We start from the raw sequence: 22,827 nt of genomic DNA on the forward strand, positions 1-22,827 counted from the left end.
CCCTCCATTTCACACTCAGATTCCTCTCAAACTCTTCATCCACTTTCTTCTTACTCTCCTCCACCAGTCTCTTCACCTCCCTTCTCCTGATCACATATACCTCTCTCTTCTCTCTCTCTTCTTCTCCCCTACCTCTACTCACTAACCATTCACTATAAGCCTTCTTCTTTCTCAGCTAAAACTATAATATAATATTATAGTATATTATAATATAATGCTATAATTGTAATAATAATAATACAATAACAATAATGCTACAAAACACTAGATTTTGTATACATGACCCGTGGATGGCCCCAGAAAGACATGTGTACATGTCACCCAGATGGGATGGGTTAACCCGAGGCGTCCCATTGATGTATGGATACATCACCGCGTTTTGTCATGGTGACAGCTGATGACGTATCCTTACGTTTTGCAACTGCGTGGTCTTTCATTTGCACAATTTTCAAGATTTTTGGGTGATTTTTGGTAGGCATATGTGAAAGACCTTCCTCTACCCGCTGTCAGGCAGGATTACCGCCTGGCCTCGCCTTACCCCCCCTCCCCCCGCATGCCATTTTTTAGGCAACTCACCTGTTAGCAGTGACCTGGCCAGTAAAGACATGATGCACCACGGTCTCTCCAATGACAAAATTCTAGGCGAAAGTTATTCTTGAGGTGGAGGACATAGGATGAAACAAGTCAGAGGAAGAAACAAGCAGAAGTGATGAGGCAGTAACATCGTAGAGGAAGGTGGGGTATGTTGATGTGTTTGGTGAGTGAAACAACGCTTATATCGCCTATATTGTGTGAAAACCAAAATACTCTTGTACTAAATATAAATTCGTACCAAATGAATAAATATCTAACCTTTTATGAGTGGTCTGGAATAATTACTCCTCCCAGAGAAAAAGTTTTCTCTGGAGCAGGGCCCACAGATAATGGTACCAGGTATTCAGGTAGACACCTGTATAAGGCAATTATAAGCTCAACTGAACACTTTTATGGGCATTTTCCGATGTTTCTCATAAAAAGCGGAGGTTTTAGCAAAATAAAATATTTTTGACAATCTGCCGGGATTGGGAGGGGGGGGGGGTCAGTCAGTGGGTTAACACCATTGGCAAGACTTCGAATTATTTTTCTATCAGGAATCGTCCCTGCCAGGACACATAGCCTGAGCCCTTCAGATTCCTGGTGCAGTCTTCGGTTCTCTTGGAATAGTTATGAAACTCTGAGGCCAGAATAATAAAAACAATACCAGCAGAAACAATAGTCTATTTATGTAGTAGGTGGAGACTAATAATAACACTGATGAAAACAAGAAGCTTCGCCATTTATGCGGCGAAGCTTAACTATGCTTGTGTGGAGAAGAAAACAAAAAGTAGTAGCAAACCTCTCTCTCTCTCTCTCTCTCGTAGGCTTTCCCATTCCTTAATCGCTCTGCTTCTCTTCCTACCTCCACTTTCCCACTGCCTCCCTGTCTGCTTTTCCACTCCCTCACCCTCTCCTTGCTATATTTAAACGCATGTTAGGGGAAATAAAATATCTTTGAGCCTCACAGTGACAGAGTACACAAAAAAAAATCTTTGAGACTTATAGTGACAGTGTACACAATAAGTTTTTTCATACATTATTTTTCTACATAATTCCCAAGAAAACTGTTCCATTTTTCCCATCTCTTGGGGAGGTCTGCAATGCCTTGCCAGTAGAAGTCGGAAGTTTGACAGTCAACCCACCCCTCTGCTGCCAACTTGAGCTTATCATCATCATTAAATCTCTGCTTCTTCAGATTTGCAAACAGTTGGTAGTCACTGGGAGCCAGGTCAGGTGTGTATCGTGGGGAAGGCAACAGTTTATATCCACACTCCTATACATTTGTCATGGCAATTTGACCAATGTGTACTGCGCTCTGTTTTGGTGGAAGCAGATGCCACGACTAATTTTACCTCTGTTCTTCTTGACAGACTGGCATAAGTACCGTAGGCCTACATAATATTCACCATTCATTGTTGTACAACGTGGCAAGTAGTCAGTATGAATGTTGCCTTGACTATCCCAGAAGACTGTGGCCATGGTCATGGTGGACCATGCAGTTTGAATTTCTTGGTTTCAGAGACCCAAGGTGTTTCCACTCCATGGATTCCTGCTTGCTCTCTAGGTCGTAGTAATATAATCAGGTTCCATCCATGTTGACAGTCTGAAGTGGAAATCATCTGGTTTATGATTCAACCTGGTCAAGAGAGAGATCAGCTGATTGTTACTCTGGTATTCTTCATATCGTTCGTGAGCAATGTTGAGAACTATCTTGCACAGACCATGGACATGTAATGATGGCAGAGGATATTTTCACTGGGTCAGTGTGACAAGTCAGTTCTGTGTTCTCTCTCAGCAATGGTATTCACCTATTTTCCAAGACTATTTGGAGCACTTTGTCCATATTTTCCTTGGAAGTTGCAGTTACAGGCCTGCCTGGGTAGGGGTCAGGTTCCAAACACCCTCTAACCTGCTTCAGTTCTCTGACCCATCGTATGATAGTGGTATAAGATGAACCAGAGTCTCCGTAGACTGCAAACATTTGTTCATGGATTCGTTGTCGTTTTCAACCTGCGAAGTAAAAAAAAAAAAATCACAGCTCTACTCATTTCTCTCCAGTTCTGATGAATGCCGTGGGGTACCCGGTGGCAAAGCACACAAGCATCACACCTAAATGTGTGAATTGGACAACACTAAGCATACAACATCTCAGAAAGGTGATACATGTTGCCACACACAGACAGTTAAACTATTTTTTCAAGAACTCTGCTATGTTCAGAATTTTGAAGCTCTCTTCATACTTCCCTTATCAATTCCTACCTGAAGAGGATCCAAGTACGAATAGAAACTGGTGAATCTTCGTAAAAGTGAAGACTTCAATGCGTGGGTGTAATACTTTTAGAAATGTGTTCCTAGTCTTTACCATTACCATCACCATCAACCTAACCCTATACCCCGCTTTTAAAGGCGAATGTCTTTAGGTCTTTTCCAGATATAAGAGTAAGAGAACTGTTACCAGAACCCCTGGTGAAACAGGCCATTTATCAATTTATAATTTTCACAGTGTAATTATGCAGAGTAAATAAGGATTTGCTTGATAAAACACTTAAATAAATCACAAGGAATATATACCCACTCTGAAAGGAAAAAAAAAAAACCCACCATTCAGATATTATATATTGGAAGAAAAGTCACGAGATTTAATTTACATTTCCGTATAGCAGTGATACTACACTTGTGAAGCTCTTTCATGACACGTTTAATATGCGTATATCACACTCGCTGCCTGGTAACTGGTGTGGGCCGTTGAAGAGATATATACAAGGCGTAAGGGGGGGGGGGAGGGGAGAGGAAAAGGGAAGGGTAGAAGCGGAAAAAATGAAGGAAGGAGGGAATATATGCTTGATGAAGGGAAATGGCGAAGGGAGAGGGAAGGAAGGGGATACGAAAAGATAAGGACGGGAAAAAGGGTAGAAAGAGGGTATTCATGGTGAGGGGCGGGATGAAGTGAAGAAGGACAAGTTCATGGTGCAGTGGAAGGAGTAACTGAGAGATCGAACAATGCTGGAAGAAAAAGGAAATAGAAAAAGGATGTAGTGAGCACAGTAGTTGTCTTTGTTTTGATCGAGCATACCTATCATTGGCAGGCAAGCAACGACCCCTGCAGAACCATCCCGTCCAGTGAACCAATGGTCCCAAGCGGCTGACAACGCCTCGCTTCAGCGAAGCACGAGGACATTTGGTTCTTGGATGGAGGCCGCATTTACGTCTCTCCACCCAGTTAACAGGAACACCAAAGTATGCGCCTCGTCACTCCATTTTTTGGCTGTATGGGTACCACCCAGCTTTGTAGATGGCTTCCTGAGTTACAAGAAACCATTGGCTGTCACTCAATGTTGAACTACCTAAAGTGGAAAGAAGAGTAATATATAGTGACAAGAAGGATGGGAAAACTGGGAAGAGATAACGAGAATCTATCTATCTATCTATCTATAGCCCGACGCCCTAATCCCGCAAAGGGTGGCCGCAGACAAAACGCCTCCAAGTCACTCTGTCACCCACCATTTGACTCCCCTCCCCCCAACTCACCCCCCCCTCCCTCATATACCTCTCAACTCCATCCCTCCACCTCATCCTCGGTCTACCCCTCCCTCTCCCTCCCTCCACCTCACCCACATACACCCTCTTAGTCAGTCTTTCACTCTCCATCCTCTCCACATGTCCAAACCACCTCAGTGTATTTCTCCTAATCTTTTCAACCACATCCACATCTACCCCACAACGTTCCTTCACTTCTTCATTCGTCAACCTGTCCCTCCATGTCACTCCACATGCTCCTCTCAAGTAACTCATTTCCACTGCTCTCACTCTTGACTTGTTCCCCTCTTGCAAGGTCCACGCCTCGCTTCCATACGTCAGGGTAGGGATCACAATACCATCATGCAGAGACTTCTTAACTTCCATACTCACTTCCCTATTTCTCATCACTGCTTTCAGCATGCCTACAACCTTCCTTCCCTGCTGTACCCTTTCACGCACTTCATCCCCCAAAGTTCCATCCTTACTCATCACACTACCCAAGTACTTGAATGCACTCACATTCTCCATATCCTCACCATCCAACCTCACTGCACACTCTGTGACTTCATTCCTCTCAAACACCATAACTTTACTTTTGTTTACATTAACTTTCAGCTTCCTCCTCCTACACACTGTCCCAAATTCATTCACCAAACCTTGCAACTCCCATTCATCTTCACTCAACAATACTGTATCATCAGCAAACAGCAACACCGGAAGCTTCCAAATCTCACCCTCATTCGTTAGGGCCACCCCCACATCCACTGCCCTACCTTGTACCTCCTTTACGACCCCATCCATATATATATTAAACAGCCATGGAGACATTACACACCCCTGTTTCAGTCCCACATTGAGATCAAAGAACTCACTCAGCTCACCATCCACTCGCACCGTAGCCCTAGCTCCCTCGTACATACTCTTCACAGCACTCAACAATTTCCCCTCCACTCCATATATTCTTAATACCTTCCACATACCTTTCCTATCTATTCTGTCATAAGCTTTCTCCAAGTCCATGAAGGCAGCGTACACTTTCCTTCCCTTCTCTAGATACTTCTCCACTAAACATCTTAGAACAAATATCTGATCTACACACCCTTTTCCCTTCCTAAATCCCCCTTGTTCTTCTCCAACTAGCTCCTCTGTCATATGCCTAACCCTATCAATGAGTATTCTACCATATATTTTACCAGTCACACTAAGAAGGCAAATACCCCTATGGTTACCACATACTTCTCTCTCCCCTTTTCCTTTGTACAGAGGAACAATTATACCTGATTTCCAGTCCTCTGGAACCCTTCCCTCTTCCCAAGCCAATCTACACAACTTCCATATCCACTCCACAACAATCTCACCCCCATACCTAAGCATTTCACCACATACTCCATCAATTCCTGGGGCCTTTCCCAGCTTAATCTTCTTCATCGCTTCCACTACTTCCGACCTACTGATCTCTTCCTCCCTCCTCTCATCTCTTCTTCTCCCAGCCATTCCCCAACCACTTATACTCACACTGCTCTCACTCTCTACATTCAACAAATCCTCAAAGTGCTCCTTCCATCTCCTCAATTTCTCTCTCTTCTCTACCAACAATCTATTATTCCTATCTTTCACTCCCCTACTATTTCCCCTTTCACACATCCTTACTTTCTTTACCTCCTTCCAAAACAATTTCTTACTCTCCCTCCATTTCACACTCAGATTCCTCCCAAACTCTTCATCCACTTTCTTCTTACTCTCCTTCACCAGTCTCTTAACCTCCCTTCTCCTGCTCACATATACCTCTCTCTTCTCTCTCTCATCTTCTCCCCTACCTCTACTCGCCAACCATTCACCATATGCCTTATTCTTTTGTTCCACAGCTCGTTTCACCTCATCATTCCACCATGCTGTCCCTTGCACACCCTTGCATCTCCTCCTCACTCCACAAACCACCTCACACGCTGCGCTTATCTCTTCCGTGAATATCTTACATACGTCTTCCACGAGAAACACAGGGAAAATAATGATGGAAGAAGTCGGCATCGCCACATCAAGGAAGTGAATGATGGGCGTCCACACCTGCCACCATGCAGTGAGTAGTGAAAATGGAGAGAGAGAGAGAGAGAGAGAGAGAGAGAGAGAGATGATTACTTTATGATTACCCGTGAACAGTGCGGCAATATATTCTGGCAAGCATTATCCCTGGAATAACGCCATTTACATGAATTATGAAAGACAAATGAAACTATGCGGGTCTCATTTACCGTCATAAAAATATCAAACTACTAACTCTGTTCTAGGGGGAAATTTTTGTATTGGATCTTACCCTGCTCCTCCTCCCCAAACTGAATAAAAACATCTTGTAGGTAGCAAGAGCAAGCCTAATTTTATCAAAGACGTACTCATTCTGAAATGTGTTCGAAGAAGAAATTTCCAGCAACAGCAAGGTGGTTTGTAGCCTAGGGCAGTTTCCATCGCGTGGGGAAAAAAAAAGGGGAGGTGGGGAATGAAAAAAGGACAAGTAGTTTTGTGAAAGTGAGATACCTAGGGGAAGAGAGAGAGAGAGAGAGAGAGAGAGAGAGAGAGAGAGAGAGAGAGAGAGAGAGCTTTGGGACTCACAAAATCTAAATTACGAGTATACTCGTTTTCAGTTGTCAGTAAAACACTGGACTTTTTTTTTTTTTTTTTTGCGTTTTCTTCTCCAGCTTTATGCGACAGATCAACACGCCAGTGACAGAAACTTTACTCATTTTCTCAGAAAAATCTAATAGCAGCAAAAATTTTAAGGTTCTATAATTCACAAGGAATATATACCAGGGTTATAAAACGTTACGCGCCACTCGACAAGCTCATCGACTCAAATTAGCAGCAAGAAAACCCTGGAAGCAACATTGCTCACGCCTCTCCTGGTAGAACACCTCTGTTTTCTCCTGGCTAACTTTACAGGAGGCAAAACTATCCAGACCGGTGGAACTCAGGGTGACATATGGCTATGATATCAAGGTGTATGCAGACTGTAATTGGTAATTAAATTCAGGAGAGAGAGAGAGAGAGAGAGAGAGAGAGAGAGAGAGAGAGAGAGAGAGAGAGAGTCAGCATAAATAAATAGCATTCCCAGTAGTCTCTGATAAGATTAGAACTCTCTCTCTCTCTCTCGCTCTCTCTCTCTCTCTCTCTCTCTCTCTCTCTCCTGTTTTCCAGTTGCTGGAGATGGTGGATGGGTGTTGCGGGTAGGGAGGGAAGGCAGTTGACATAGCGGGATATGAGAAAATGTCGTTGTGGGGTGAGAGAATGCAGCTCGAGGGAAGGTGGGTGGGATGGAGGGGATGAATAGGTGGTTTTGTGGTAAGTGAAAGGGGTAAGGGAGGAGGGAAATCATAATGATGGGAGAGGAGGGATACGTGGTTGTCGGGTGAGGGCAGCGGGTAAAGAGTGAAAGGCGGCAAGGTTGGCAGAGGGAAAGGCTGAGTTAGTGGTTTTGGAGAAAGAGAAGGTTGAAATTTTTTAAACTGTAATTTTTCTTCATTGAAAATACCAAGACTGATCTTTCTGTCTGCTCTGGACTCATTTGGTTAATTCAGGCTAACACTAGGAGCAATTAGGAAGAGAGTAAAGGCCTTGGGGATATTAGTCATTTTAGAATACGGACGAAGGTGTATGGTACCGTGTGTCACGAATTCACGAGATATTATTATCGCAGTTCGTGACATTATACATTATTATGGGAACTCTTGAACAATATTGAAACCCCACAGGATTTCGCTCAGCCAGATCTGAAACAGAGTTTTTCATAACATTCGTCATGTATCATGAGTGACTGTCTTCATGTATAAGCAGTATGTTTCACTGGGCGATATTTTTTGTGTAATTATCATTTCTTCGCCTTGCTTTTTGGCTTTGTGTGGCCGGCGTGAGAACGTTAGTTGGTTGGTGCAGTGCTGCCACATGAGGATGATCAAAAGTCCTGAGCAGTGAAGACCCCATCTTGTGGCCTATCACCCAGTTCTAGCAGTTCTACGACCCCCGCATCTCCCAACCGAGTTGGTGATCGGCAACAGTGGACATCAGCACTGCGCATTGCAGTGGCCTGAGTAGCAGTACTGCACAGTTTCTTCACAGCCACGACCCCATTTTCTCCACTGATCAGTATTTTCTTTGTGTTTTCTAGGCTTAAGATAATTAGCAAGTTGTTTGAGTTCGTGAGTGAGTGAGGGTGTATGTAGGTGAGGTGGAGGGAGGGAGAGGGAGGGGTAGACCGAGGATGAGGTGGAGGGATGGAGTTGAGAGGTATATGAGGGAGGGGGGGGGTGAGTTGGGGGGAGGGGAGTCGAATGGTGGGTGACAGAGTGACTTGGAGGCGTTTTGTCTGCGGCCACCCTTTGCGGGATTAGGGCGTCGGGCTATAGATAGATAGATAGAATTTTATTTGAAATTAATAAATTTACAGCTCTTGAGCTCGATTTAGCGTAATAATCATGTTTGATTTCCCACAGTGTTCTTACTTTAGTTTGCTCCTCCCAATTTGCACAAACTTCATATATTAATCACGACTGGTAGTTAAGCCAGTTGTTCATATTCATAAATCCGTTGTGCCAGCCAGGAGTTAGCACCAGCAAGAATCTGTCTTTGTTAGTATTAATTATCACATGTTGCTGTGGATGGAAGAATAGATGCAGAAGTGAAGTTTAGAATAAATGAAGTAGGAAAGGTGCTGGGAGGAATGAAAAAAGTGTTTAAATGCCGTTCGCTTAGAATGGATGTAAAGAGAAGGCTGTATGAGGGTGTTGTGGTACCGACTGCGTTATATGGGGCTGAAACATGGAATATGGGTGTAGCAGAGAGGAAAAGTTTGAATGCAATGGAGATGAGGTGTCTGAGGAGTATGTGTGGAGTGACGCATATGGATCGGGTGCGAAATGATGAAGTGCGAAGGAGAACTGGAGTTGTTCGGGAGATGGCTGGTAGAGTTGAGCAGAGGGTGTTGCGATGGTTTGGGCATATGGAGAGAATGGATAATGAGCGATTGGTGAAAAAGATAACTAGATCTGATGTGAGAGGTGTAAGGCTGAGAAGAAGACCACGAATAGGATGGATGGACATTGTGAAGAGAGTGCTGGATGCGAGACGGATGTCTGTTGAGCAAGGAAGAGTGGCTGTGCGTGACAGAAATAAATGGAGAGAAATTGTGAATGAATAAGTGATGACGCAGCCCTGAGGGGATATTCTCCCGCATTTTGGTCTGATCAACTAGTCAGGTCAGGTGCGGGTAAGGGGATGGGTCTGTTATGATGTGGCAGGGGTAAACCAGTTCTGCTGTCGGGCCCTGCTGCGGATGTCACTGATTGCATTGCGCAGTTGACCCTTGTGCGGTGTGATGCGGTGAGGATCTGTCCGTTCTCCCCTTTGGGGCTAAGATGCGAATGAATGTGTTTGAATGGATGAGTAAATGGGGAGTGTGTCGTCCTGTCTCGGCTACCTCCCTTTCCTTGGGGGAAGCAGCCTAGGTATATAGATAGATAGATAGAATTATCGATTGTCAGGAGTAAGGACACTTTCTCAAAGGCCAACAGTATCAACAAGTCAGCATTCAAGTGATTGGTCTCCGCTGTGTACTGTTGAATAAGTTTATGAAATTCTCATCTTTAGAGAATTGATGAAGTAAGCTGGTATAAAGTGAAAACTTACTTTCATTTAATTTGATCTATTTCTGTTTGATTAAGTGAGATTAGGTCAGGTATAGTTTAAGTTCGGATCTGTAAGGTTGTAACAGGACTGAGTGTGGTAAAAATGGAAGGAGATAGTAGGGTAAAGCAGTCTCAGATGCTTAATTTTAGCACTCTACAATTCAGTCAGTTAAGGCCCAGTGACTTGCCTACTCACCGTTCTGATATAAAATGAAAGTTATCTGGAATAATAAGGACACTAGTGAGAATTTCTCCTAACTGAAAGATTATATATATATATATATATATATATATATATATATATATATATATATATATATATATATATATATATATATATATATATATATATATATATATATATATATATATATATATATATATATATATATATATATATATATATACTGTATATATATCACTCCAACGAACTCTTCTGCCGTTAATGTATATCAACTGTAGTATATAATATCCTCCACTCCAGCGATAAAGTTAATTGAAATACAGTAAACCAATTAACAAAAATGATCTTTTTCAGCTGAAGATACTTGTTTGGTATATTTTTGAATAAAGTATAAACAGAAACTTTGGCAGCCAAAATATATTAAAATTTTAATTGTCATCGTCCTTTCTTTAATAAATTCCTTTGTTACTGTTAAAATTTAACAATAGTTTTATCTGAGAGAGAGAGAGAGAGAGAGAGAGAGAGAGAGAGAGAGAGAGAGAGAGAGAGAGAGAGAGAGACAGACAGACAGACAGACAGACAGACAGACAAACAAACAAACAGACAAACACACACACAGACACACAGAGATCTGCACTCAGTAATGACCTCTCTCGCCTCCCACTTCCTCTTCACCGTTTACTCTTTCCTTCACCCACTTTACATGGGCCACACCCTCCTCTGTTACTGTCCTTCATGCACTGCGCATGTTTTTTTTTTTTTTTTTTTTTTTTCTGTGCTCGACTCTGGGCGTAGGCTTCACAGCCGGTTCCCAAGGCCCACTAGTCCTCTTACTTACCATACACCTCTACATGTCACCACTCCGGCGCTAACACCCACCGTCCATACTGAATACATACTAGGGTTGTCTCACACAGGACTGGTGTATTGGTATTTGCGGGGGTGTTTTTACATGTCGGCGGGTCTTTTGGTAGATCGGTAAAGTCTGCTTTACATGAAATTCAAATCCTTAAATTGTTCCCTGTCCCAGCGGGGATTTGAACCTGGGTCCGGTAGGACTGCAGGCCACCTCTGTACCGACTGAGCCACCGCTTAAACTCCTGTTCCTTTATTTCAGCTCCAAACTTCCCCCCTGTCATTGTGGTTTGCACTTTTATTTTTCTAATGTAATTTCCATTTACTTCTGTTGATCAGTCATTTCCTAATTTTCTTTTCATCTGTTCCTCCCTCTCCCCCGTCTCCCCCCGCCCCCCTTCTCTCTCTCTCTCTCTCTCTCTCTGTATGTGTGTGTGTGTGTGTATGTGTGTGTGTGTGTGTGTGTGTGTGTGTGTGTGTGTGTGTGTGTTTTACCCAATCAGTCTAAAGGCCCTCTCCCACTTCGGCGTAAATAGGCACTATGAAGCCAGGATGAAAATCGTGGCTGAAGTCGGTGATGTGTCGACGATTCTGACCAAGAATCGTGGTGTTGGCGTAATACCGGCGACACCAGTACGACAAAACGCCGAAACCTCGGCGGAGTATACGATATAACTGGCGACTAGTAGCCGACATATCGGCGATATGTCGGTGTAATGCACAAGCATTATTCTAAATTCAAATTTTAAGTTTTTTTTTTTATGGCGACTCAATGGCGATAAAGGTACAACGGCGGCGTGCGGTCGACAATGTATCGTCGATGTGTCGGCGAATGCATCGCACGCACCTCGCAGACAAAACGCCGAGGCCATCGCAGGTGCCTCGCCGTCATCGGCGTATTTAAGGCGATTAATCGACGGTTCATCCGCGAAATGTCGGCGATATATCACCGACATTCGTAAGATGAAATATTACTGTCGCACAACCCGGTACGTATCGTACGGTTTACGTAGGCTATGTCGTATTAACCTCACCGATGCATCGCCGATACATTGCCGACACTTCGCCGTATGACCGTATGACATCTCAACCTTTTTTTTTCACCGCCGATGCCTCGCCGATGTCGGCGATCATACGCGGTTTATACGCAGGGTAATCGCCGACGTCGCCGAGGCGTCGCCTTGTTGTTTACGACTAATCTGCGAAATTTTACAAAATCGTAGAGGGCCACGACGTTTTCATGCAGCATGAAAACGTCGTGGTCCCCCACGACAAATTTCCACCTCGTGCGACGTATCGGCGCCATGCCACGAATGGACAAGATTTTGATGACGAATACCCACTATTAGGGATTTTTGACACATCGTGACTTTATCTTCCACACTTTCGCCGAAGTGGGAGAGGGCCTTAACTTTTCAGTCCTCACTCCCTTGTGTCCTGTCCATCAACTAATTATCATAACCTCCCTCCTTTGCTCAAGCCTCTTCCTTCTGATTTGCGTTAATATCGATACTCATAAGTTTGCTTACTGGTAAACTATCAAGTAATTAAAACAAAAAAATCAGACTTGATATCATGTTGGACCTAAGTTAATCTATTAGACTTTACAGAACACTGGTAGAACTAGACAAATCTACGAATTTGTATGATGAAACATGTGGACTGAGCATGTACAGAGGCAATGGAGGCGCCCTAATGCTCTTGATGACCAGTGGCTGAATAAACATAACATTCATTTTTTGGGGGGTAAAGTTACGTCTATGTGGAGTATACTGGTAAATGTAGTATGCTAGACTGTTAAGTTTGAAAAATTTACAAACGACTGATGTGAAATATAAGCAGATTTTCCAGGTAAGCTACTTATCTCCGATACTTTACAGGAACAGAGGTAGGAAATGGGAGTGCAAGAGAGAATGAGTGAGAGGAAGTCCATGTATGAGACAGCCCTAGTATGTATTCAATATGGACGGTGAGTGTTAGCGCCGAAGTTGTGACATGTAGAGGTGTACGGTGTGTAGGAGGACTACTGGGCTTCGGGAGCAGGCTGTGGTGCCTATACCCAGAGTCGGACACACACACACACACACACACACACACGAAGGGAACATTTGCGCACGACTTTGCCCTTGGACAGAGAGAATGGCTAATGAATGGAAGAATAGCCAAAAGGAACGAATTATGCAATGAAAAACTGTTAAGGGGACCGAAGGGCAAGCTCTAGTATTGCTCTCTCTCTCTCTCTCTCTCTCTCTCCAAAGCAGCTTAGTATTCAGGTCGTTTACCGTTTTTTAAGAAGTACAATAATTACGTGAATAATAACATTAATAACGATGTAATAATAATAATAATAATAATAATAATAATAATAATAATAATAATGTGGGTGAAGTAATTCCATGGAATACAAAGGCCCCTACCGGATGATAACTATACATACTGTATGTACTGTGTAAACAGTGTCGGTATGATAGCAATAAGTATGTATGGCTGTTAAGTATAACAGCATCTTGTTTGAGTCTCAGGTGTGACCTTGAGCTTGGGAGTAGATGACTGGTTGCTGCGCGCGACACACCGTCATGGCATGAGGAACAAGTGTGTGATGTTACATCAAAATCTGCCCAGGCATGTACAGGTTACAGAGCGGACACGAAATTGCGGACGTAATGACGGACGTACAGACGGAACCATAAAGTAAAAATAATATCAACAATATCTACTACACCGTAAAAATGTACAAGGACAATTATGCTAAAGAAAAACTTCCAACAGCCATTGCCTGTTAGAAGCCGAGCTGTAAAGGGATCTTGAGGTCAAAACCACTGAGCTTGTGCATGTCACTTTAGGTCATCACAGTCTATATAGCCACCAAGTTTGGTGGGTCTAGCTTTAAGAACATTAAAAAGATGATAAGGTTTAGGATTAAAGAAACAAAATAGCAATGTGAATGAGAACTTTCTATTATTTTTTGCCATGTTTTACTTGTCGCCTACCTTAACACAGAGTGAGCAGTTACCATACTTAGCCAGCAGAAAGCTGTCACCATAGACACCATGTTCAAATCTCTGGCGGAGGTTAGAATTGGCCCAGATAAAGGCATCGTGAGTGCTGCCAGGGTATTGGGCATTACAACTCATTATCATATTCTTGCTGTCACGAACTACTTGCACATTAAGTGAATGGAATCCTTTCCTATTGACAAACACATGTTCACTCTAGTGTGGTGCTTTAATTGGTATATGGGTTCCATCTACTACTCCAAGTACAGGATATTGTTTATTCTATGGAAACCCTCTATTGCCTCTGTCCTTCTCCACAAACCGCATGGCATCATCATTTCTCTGGGTCTTTTTTTGTACAGTGCATCTGTCACACACGTTTTTACCCTGGATATACACAGGCATCTACAACAACACTGTGAAAACCCCCACTAGTGTAGAACCTCAGGGCTGCCAAAACTTGTGTGTGGGCAGGAATCACATGGAACATCACGTAGCCCCTCCAGTATGAGGCTCAGTTCTTCTGTTAACCATAAGATTTCGTTCCTGGGGAGGCGATATTGTCTTAATAGATGTTCATCACCTGTGCCAAGAGGGTCCAGTGGATCCCTGAACTTCCATTCCCTTCGCCAAACACGATCTAAATCGTAGGCAACCACCAACTCCAAATCGAGATTAAAATATAACAAGTTTGGTAAGGTTTGTGTAGTAGAGATTAAGTTTGTTTATTTACGGGTCACAATATGGTAAGGGTCCTCCAACCCAGATTTAGCGGTTGAGGCAGCATTTCCGAGGCTTACCCTCCTGTAAGGGTACGGCAACACCGAATGGAACGAGCGGGGAGGAATGAGGCAACACGATAAAACTCATTAAATCTTGTGTGGGTGGCCACACTGAATGACCGGGGAGGTTTGTCACCCCATTTACCCTCCACTCTCGCTGTCACGCGATGCAGCACGTTCCAAAATGTCGCGCACTGCCTAGCGACATCCCCACTCCCCAGATATTTGCATAATCATTCAGTTGTGCTGGTATTGTGTGTTGGGGTGGTGGGTTTCTGGTAATTATTTCTACTGAACACCTTATTAGAGCTGTCCTCCACAGGAGAGCTGTGTGGGATTCAAATGATCCACTCCACAAAAATACTGGTGTTGAAGAAACACTGGGTATCTGTGAATAACTGCATACAAATGGTAAATTACAGTCGAGCATTATTTTGTCATATGATTGCTTAAGTAACGTTTGTTCCACTGTTTTTATAAAAACCTATCATAGATTTTTAATGTCTAGAAGTCATACTAGTGTTTAGTGCTCTATTCCCTTTGTTACACCGTAGGCTTAAACCTAATAAACGGGAAAGTATATACACTATATGTATGTGTGTATGTGCAGTGATGGTGAGGATATGGAGAATGTGAGTGCATTCAAGTACTTGGGCAGTGTGATGAGTAAGGATGGAACTTTGGGGGATGAAGTACGTGAAAGGGTACAGCAGGGAAGGAAGGTTGTTGGTACACTGAAAGCAGTGATGAGAAATAGGGAGGTGAGTATGGAAGTTAAGAAGTCACTGCATGATGGTATTGTGATCCCTAACCTGACGTATGGAAGCGAGGCATGGACCTTGCAAGAGGGGAACAAGTCAAGAGTGAGAGCAGTGGAAATGAGTTACTTGAGAGGAGCATGTGGAGTGACGTGGAGGGACAGGTTGACGAATGAAGAAGTGAAGGAACGTTGTGGGGTAGATGTGGATGTGGTTGAGAAGATTAGGAGAAATACACTGTAGTGGTTTGGACATGTGGAGAGAATGGAGAATGAAAGACTGACTGAGAGGGTGTATGTAGGTGAGGTGGAGGGAGGGAGAGGGAGGGGTAGACCGAGGATGAGGTGGAGAGATGGAGTTGAGAGGTATATGAGGGAGGGGGGAGTGAGTTGGGGGGAGGGTAGTCAAATGGTGAGTGACAGAGTGACTTGGAGGCGTTTTGTCTGCGGCCACCCTTTGCGGGATTAGGGCGTCGGGCTATAGATAGATAGATAGATAGATAGTATGTGCAGTATATATGTAATGAACATCATAAATTCTATCAGTTATCAATACATAAATCTATGAAATATAATTCAGTAGATAGTGAACTGTCTAGTGGATATTTCACTATTGGCAATCAGTAGAAACTTGTATTGCGATAAAGTACACATGAAAAATTAAGAAAAATAAATCACATGATAATCTTTATTGTGTCATCAAATAAAGACATTGATGTTAATAAGACATTTAAATTTTATTCATTCATTCATCATCTAATCCAGTGTTGGCCCATGAGGAGTGTAGGAGCCCCGGGCTAGGCAAGTTGGTCCTGACAATTAAGATGAGTGAACACCTTGGGCAATGACATGTCTAAACCGATGAAGAGCCTCTGACTGTCTGTCGTCCGTGAGGTTGCCGATTCCTATTTGGACATGCATCACGTTGACGCTCACTTCGCCGTTATCAGTTGACACTACATCCTCGCTCATCGCATTCGGTGTGGCCATAGCCTAAGTGCTTCATGCTTAGTCCTTAGCGAAATACGGCCTTAAATCACCCAACTTAAGGCTGTGGGCAGCCTCAAGGCAGTTTGTAAATCCGCCCCCAGATGGAGTCGTTGAGGAGCACAGAAAATGGGAATAGGGGTAACTTTTATTTACACAAGAGTGGCATGTTCAGGTGCGCATGGTGGCTGTAGCCTTGACTGGCTGCTGTGTTTAACTCTCTCGTCCTGACTGCCGTGTTGCCTCCTCAGATATTTACTCAACCGCGAAGCATGTTTCTTTCCACTGTATGAGGGGTGCTTACCAGATGGCTCGTTTTCCAGCCATTACAGAGTGACAGTGTACCTGATGGTGTACTGGGGGTACAAATAATACAAATATAATAATCATTCCTAAATGAAAATCAGATTTTCTCTAAAATCATCCCTTTTTACCTTATTTCACTATTATAACATAGTGCAGTCGACGTTGACTGTGCCAAACTACTTATTTTTGTATAAATTTCTTTATCTTACTTTTTAATGAATGATCTTCTGTATTAAAGTTAATAGTTGTTTGTAAAGTGGTCCACTTATTTATAGAGGCGTATATATGTAAGCCGTATTATTATAGAAATAAATATATGAAAATACTAAATAAACAAATCACTGTCGTAAAGTATATAGACGTCCCTGTCGTAATACGTATACACATCAGTGTTGTAAAATATTTTTTCATCCAGGTCCCTCATTATAATTTAGTGCCCTAGTCACTTAGTCCTACTATGGAAGACTCATTTTTCTATAAATCTCTTATTCTTATTTCTTACTCCATGAGAACATATGGAGAGACAATTATTTTCTATCCATGCTAATTACTGATGTCAATAATTGTCTTGAGGCACGTGCATCTTACCCATAATTTCTATAAGTAAATATTTACATATACTGTATTATGTAGACATGTCACTCGTAAAATATACACACATCACTGTCGTTATATACTGTGTAATCGTTACTGCTGCACACAATGTATTACGACTTCACTTTCGCGAATTACCCGTCACTGAGACTCACTCTCTTCACACGTCACCAGCTACTTACAGGTCACATAAACAGAATACTGTAATTTTTAACGCCACTGACGTAAATTATCTACAAACGTTTCTTTTCAAATTTTATTTACACTGAGGGAGCGAAAACCAAGAAAAACATAAACACATCACTTTCCCCCAGGCAAGGCATCATAGGACAGAAGGGGAACAATGGTGGCGAGGTATCGTACGAGAGGAGGGGAACGAGAGTGGCTCCATGTTCTCCACGTGGTACATCTCTGATAATGATGACGACCTTCTCCTGGAGAGAGGAAAGATTATTATGTCCAATTCACTCCCTGTGGCGCCATCATAAAGACACACTCTTGTGCTATGGTGGGAGTAGCTCGAGTCGAATTGATGCTCAGTGGGTCGGCAGGCTAGGTATCCAATGATGCAAAAATCTCGCATGATCTCTATGGCGATAAGTTGGTGACCAGTGCAGCAGCTCAAACACTCAGCAGACTCAAATTAAATGCCAGAGGCCACTTGACACTTTGTTCACGAGCTTGCTCTTGAAACTTAGGCGAAGCCATGACCACTTATATATTCGTATATATTCATGACCCGATATAGCTAGAACCCCTCCTTCATGACGCGAGTGTCCTTGACCCACTAGATAAGGGTTAACACAAGAGACAAACTAATAAACAGATCCATCGCGCTATACTTCACAAACTTCATTACAGTTAAATAATAAAAAAACAAACAACAATGAATGGATGACCTCATCACCCTCATACAGAGACAGTCTATGCAAAAGCACTTCACACACACACACACACACACACACACACACACACACACAGTTTCTTTCCAGGATCCCGGAATCTCATACGATTTTCAGGGTTAGAAAACCTTTGTCTCAGTTAATCCCAGGAAAAAATTGTGGAAATTTGTCACAAGAATATTTATGAAATTTGACCCCTTTAGTTATTTTATTTATTTGTTTATTTATTTAATCACATGCAGAGGAAGAACATTTATTAGACAAAAGCTCTGCAGGTTGGCCTGATTTCACAAGGATGATATGGTTGCAAATGCCGTGCCATAGGAACTGGACGATAGAGTTCTCCGAAGTACACCTGTTCATCACATACGACAAGTCGTTGGCTTTACGCTCATCAAAAGTTAGGCATTCATTATAAAAAAGTGACTGATCCTCAGATTAAATTAGGCTCATATTACATTCGGGGAGTAGACTGTAGCACCAGTCGAGCAGGGCAGTACTCCCGAGATGGATGAAAAGCTGATGACAGGGAGAAATTGAGCTCCTGTTTCATCAGCCCTCGGGACTAGTTCCTGACCATTCCCCTTTGCTGTACTTTTTCAGTGTTTCAGTAACGTAGAGAGTAGACTAGCATACGCTCCTGTGCAAGTTTCTCTATCAACACCAAACCACGCACATTATACACTACACTTCCCATTCAAAACGTAAAAAAAAATGGCATAATTGAACAAAGTCTTGGAGCCCCCATGGGGGAGGACCATATACGCCCCCACCATCCACTCCTTTCCCGGTGATGACTCAGCGTGTTGCCTGGAACCATTGTCTGAATCACTTCTTCATTTCTGCAACATTCATGGCCTTTCCTCTAACTTTCTCTCTCTTGAGCACCATCTCTCCTCCTCTAAACCCCACCTTCTTTTCTTAACTGTGACTAAACTATCTGAGGCAACTGGTGGCAAACCCTTCTCTGTATCCTCCTACTTTCTGTATCGTCATTTCAAAGCCAAAGTTGGCTGTTGTCTAGATGAACGCAACGACTTATCTTGCTCTTGTGTTCCTGAACTTGATTCTTCTGAATTCTCTACTCTCTGGCTTTAGCTTTCCTGTCATTCTATAAATAAATACATCTGCACTGTTTACTTATCCCCTAATTCTACTATGAAGAATTCTTTGACTATCTTACTTCTACAATGGTACACATCCTATCCGTTTCTCCTTTCTCTGAAATCTCCATTCTAGGAGATTTCAATGCTCACCACCATCTTTGGCTCTCCTCTCCTTTCACTGATCCACCTGGTGAACAGGCGTACATCTTTTCTATCCTCAGCGACCTAGAGCAGCTTCTACAGCACCCTACCGATATCCGTGACCACCCTGGAGAAAGATCGGAGATACTTGACCTGTTTCTTACAATTAATCTACCTGCTTATGCTGTTAATCTTTCCTCTCCATTGAGCTCCACGAATCACAACCTTATTATCTTAACTCATACCATGCTAGCAACGTAGATCTATGTTCCCTTCAAAAACGCCAGTGAAGTAGATATATGTCCTGCAGCACTGAGAAGTCATTGCAAGCAACTGAAGTAAAATGGAAGGTAATAACATATCTTCCTAACTTTGTGCATTTCTCCTCTATGCTTACAACACTGATTTAGGAACTTGGGAGGTGAGTGAGTCTCCATAGGCTCACAGCCACTCTGCTCTATCAGTAACCTTGAAGATTTCAGAGATCGAGTGGCACCAACCTCACTCAATTCAACCTACTATCTGGCTTTGGTGATTACTTTTATTAGTGCCAGAGATCTTATATTGGTTTATTAAGCCCGTTTACCCAAACAAAAAAAATCCAAAATCAGTTCACAAGCTCACAAATGCTCTGCTCTCTCAGTAACCTCGAAGATTTCTGAGGTAGAGTGGCACCAATCTGACTTGATTCAACCAATTTTCTGGCTTTAGTGATTACTTTTATTAGTGCCAGGGATCTTATATTGCTGTATTAAGCTCATTTAGCCAGAAAAAATCTAAAATCCACCGACATAGAGGGATATAACTTTTTTTTTTTTTTTTGTCCAGCACAGTAAGGGTTAACCTGTCCTATCACTCCAGGACGGCCTGTGGATCCTCCAAAGAAACTCCAGTTGTTGCACGTTGGAGTTACTAATTGGGAGGCCCTCAGGCAGTACTTCTTTTATTTTCCCTGGAATGATTATTGCGTCCATGGCATGGAGCCATCTGAGAGTGCCTTGTGCATTATTGAGGTTATTCTCTCGGGCAGGGAAGCATACATTCCTTTCCCATATCCTGTGACTAATGCAAAAAAACCTTGGTATAATCATGCTTGTTCTAATGCTGTACACAACAAGGACAGGGCCTATAAAAGGTACCAGAACGAACCCACCCCTGAATCACATATTTTTTATGTTTCTGCCTGGAATTGTGCCAAGTCAGTTCTTTCCTCTGCAAAAAATAATTTCATATATACTTAATGCTCTCAACTCTCCGACTCGAATTCCCACTCCTTCTGGCACCTTGCCAAAAACCTTCCTAAGAACTTTACCTCATCATCCTTCCCTCCTCTTTTCTACTCTGATGGCTCTGTAGCAACTTCTACTACTAAAGCAGATCTCTTCACTCAGACATTCTCATCCAATTCCTCCTTAGATGATTCTGGTGCTGTTCCTCCACCTCTTTCCCCCTCTGACTTCCTCATGGCTGACTTTAAAATTTATTCAACTGATGTATTTTCTGCCATCACTGGCCTCAATACTAACAAGGCATATGGGCCTGATGGGGTTCCTCCTGTTGTCCTCAAGAACTGTGATTCTGTGCTTACAACTTGAGTAGGTAAACTCTTTTGCCCCTGTCTATTATCTTGTACCTTTCCTTCTCATTCAGCCACTCCCAAAAAAGTGTGACCATTCCCAACCCCCTAACTATTGCCCAATTGCTTTAACATCCTGTGTCTCAAAGGTTTTTGAGTCTATTCTTAACAGAAATATTTTAAAGCATCTTTTGTATCACAATCTTCTCTCTGATCGTCAGTATGGGTACCATCAGGGACAGTGATCTTCTCACTTACCTTTCAGACTCCAGATCATCCTCCTTTCAGGGCTTTAGTGAAAGCTCTGCTATTGCACTTGGCATCTCAAAGGCTTTAATTTCCAAAGTGCCCTCTTTCAGTTTCTGTCCTTCCATATGTGCCTTCATCAATAGTTTCCTTTCTGGTCGTTCTATGGCTGCTGTTGTAGATGGCCACTGTTCTTCTGGATCTATCAACAGTGGTGTTCCTCAGGGTTCTCTCCCATCACCACCTTCCTTCCTTTTATTGAACAGTGGCCTTCTAAGCTGTACATCAAACCCCGTCCACTCGTACGTTGATGACACCATCCTTCACCTTTCCATTTGGTTTCCACAACATCCATCTCAGCAGTTACTTCAGCAAACAGAATGAGGCTATGGCACACCCAGTATCTGACTTGGCTCGTACTTCTGACTGGGGTAAAAGTCATCTTGTTTTTAATGCATCAAAGACTCAGTTCTTACAACTATTAACCCGACAAATTCTTCCACAGGAGTACCCACTAATGTTTAATAATATCCACTTCAATCACGCATCATCCTTAACCTGCCGCATCCCATTGACATATATATACGTCCACACGTTTTGTCACTGTCAGTCCTGTTGACGTATATAAACGCGCATCAATTGCAAGGTCCCTAATATGCACAATTTTCAATTTTCGTGCGATTTTTAGTACATATACACGGGACACCTTCCTCTACAAGATGCCAGGCAGGGACAATGCCTTACCCCACATAACCTCCCATCCCCTCACACACCATCCTCTTGGCAATTCACCTGTTACCAGCAACCTGGCCAATAAAGACATGTCATGCCACGGTACAAAATTCAGTGCCAGAATGATTCCCCAATCATTGACAATGTGGAGGACAAAGTTTACATAGCATTAGAGGAAGAAATAGTCAGAAATGATGATGTAATGTCGTCAAAAAAGGTCAGGTATGTTGATGTGTTTGGTGAGTGAAACAATGCTTATATTGCCTATATTACTGTGTGAAAATCAACATTCTTTTATACTACATATAAATTCGTACCAAGTAAATAAATAAATACTGTTTATGAGTGGTGTGGAATAGTTACCCTCCCATAGAACTCGTTTTCTTTGGAGGCAGCCTGATAGAAAACCCAGTAAGGTAAGGGGTACTGCTACTTGTATTGAGTATTTTAAACCTCAGGTGAGCGATTTCTCTATGAATTTTCGATATTTCTCACCAAAAGTGGAGGTTTGAGCCAAAAAATGTTTTTCCACAATTGGTTGGGATTGGGGGGAGTCAGTGGTGGAAAATCGGTCGGGACGGGGCAGGTTAAACATACTTGTGGTGTCATTCTCTAGAGATTTATTTTGGAAAGATCATATTATATCGCATGTAAAATCTGCCTCCAAGAGATTAAGTGTGCTAAGACTCTATACCTTCTTTACTCCTGCACAGTTGTTGACTTTGTACACGGGTTTTATTCACCCCTGTGTAGAGTACAGCTCTCATGTGTGGGAAGGCTCCCCACATACATCTCTTCTCAACATGGTGGAGTCAAAGGCTTTTTGTCTTATTAACTGTCCTCCTCTTACTGGTCCCCTTCATCCTCTGTCTCTCTGCTGCACTCTTGCATCTTTATGT

The sequence above is a fragment of the Coenobita brevimanus genome, chromosome 13 (assembly GCF_032717465.1).
Source record: "Coenobita brevimanus isolate Jiangsu-jjx chromosome 13, ASM3271746v2, whole genome shotgun sequence".
NCBI lineage: Eukaryota > Metazoa > Arthropoda > Malacostraca > Decapoda > Coenobitidae > Coenobita > Coenobita brevimanus.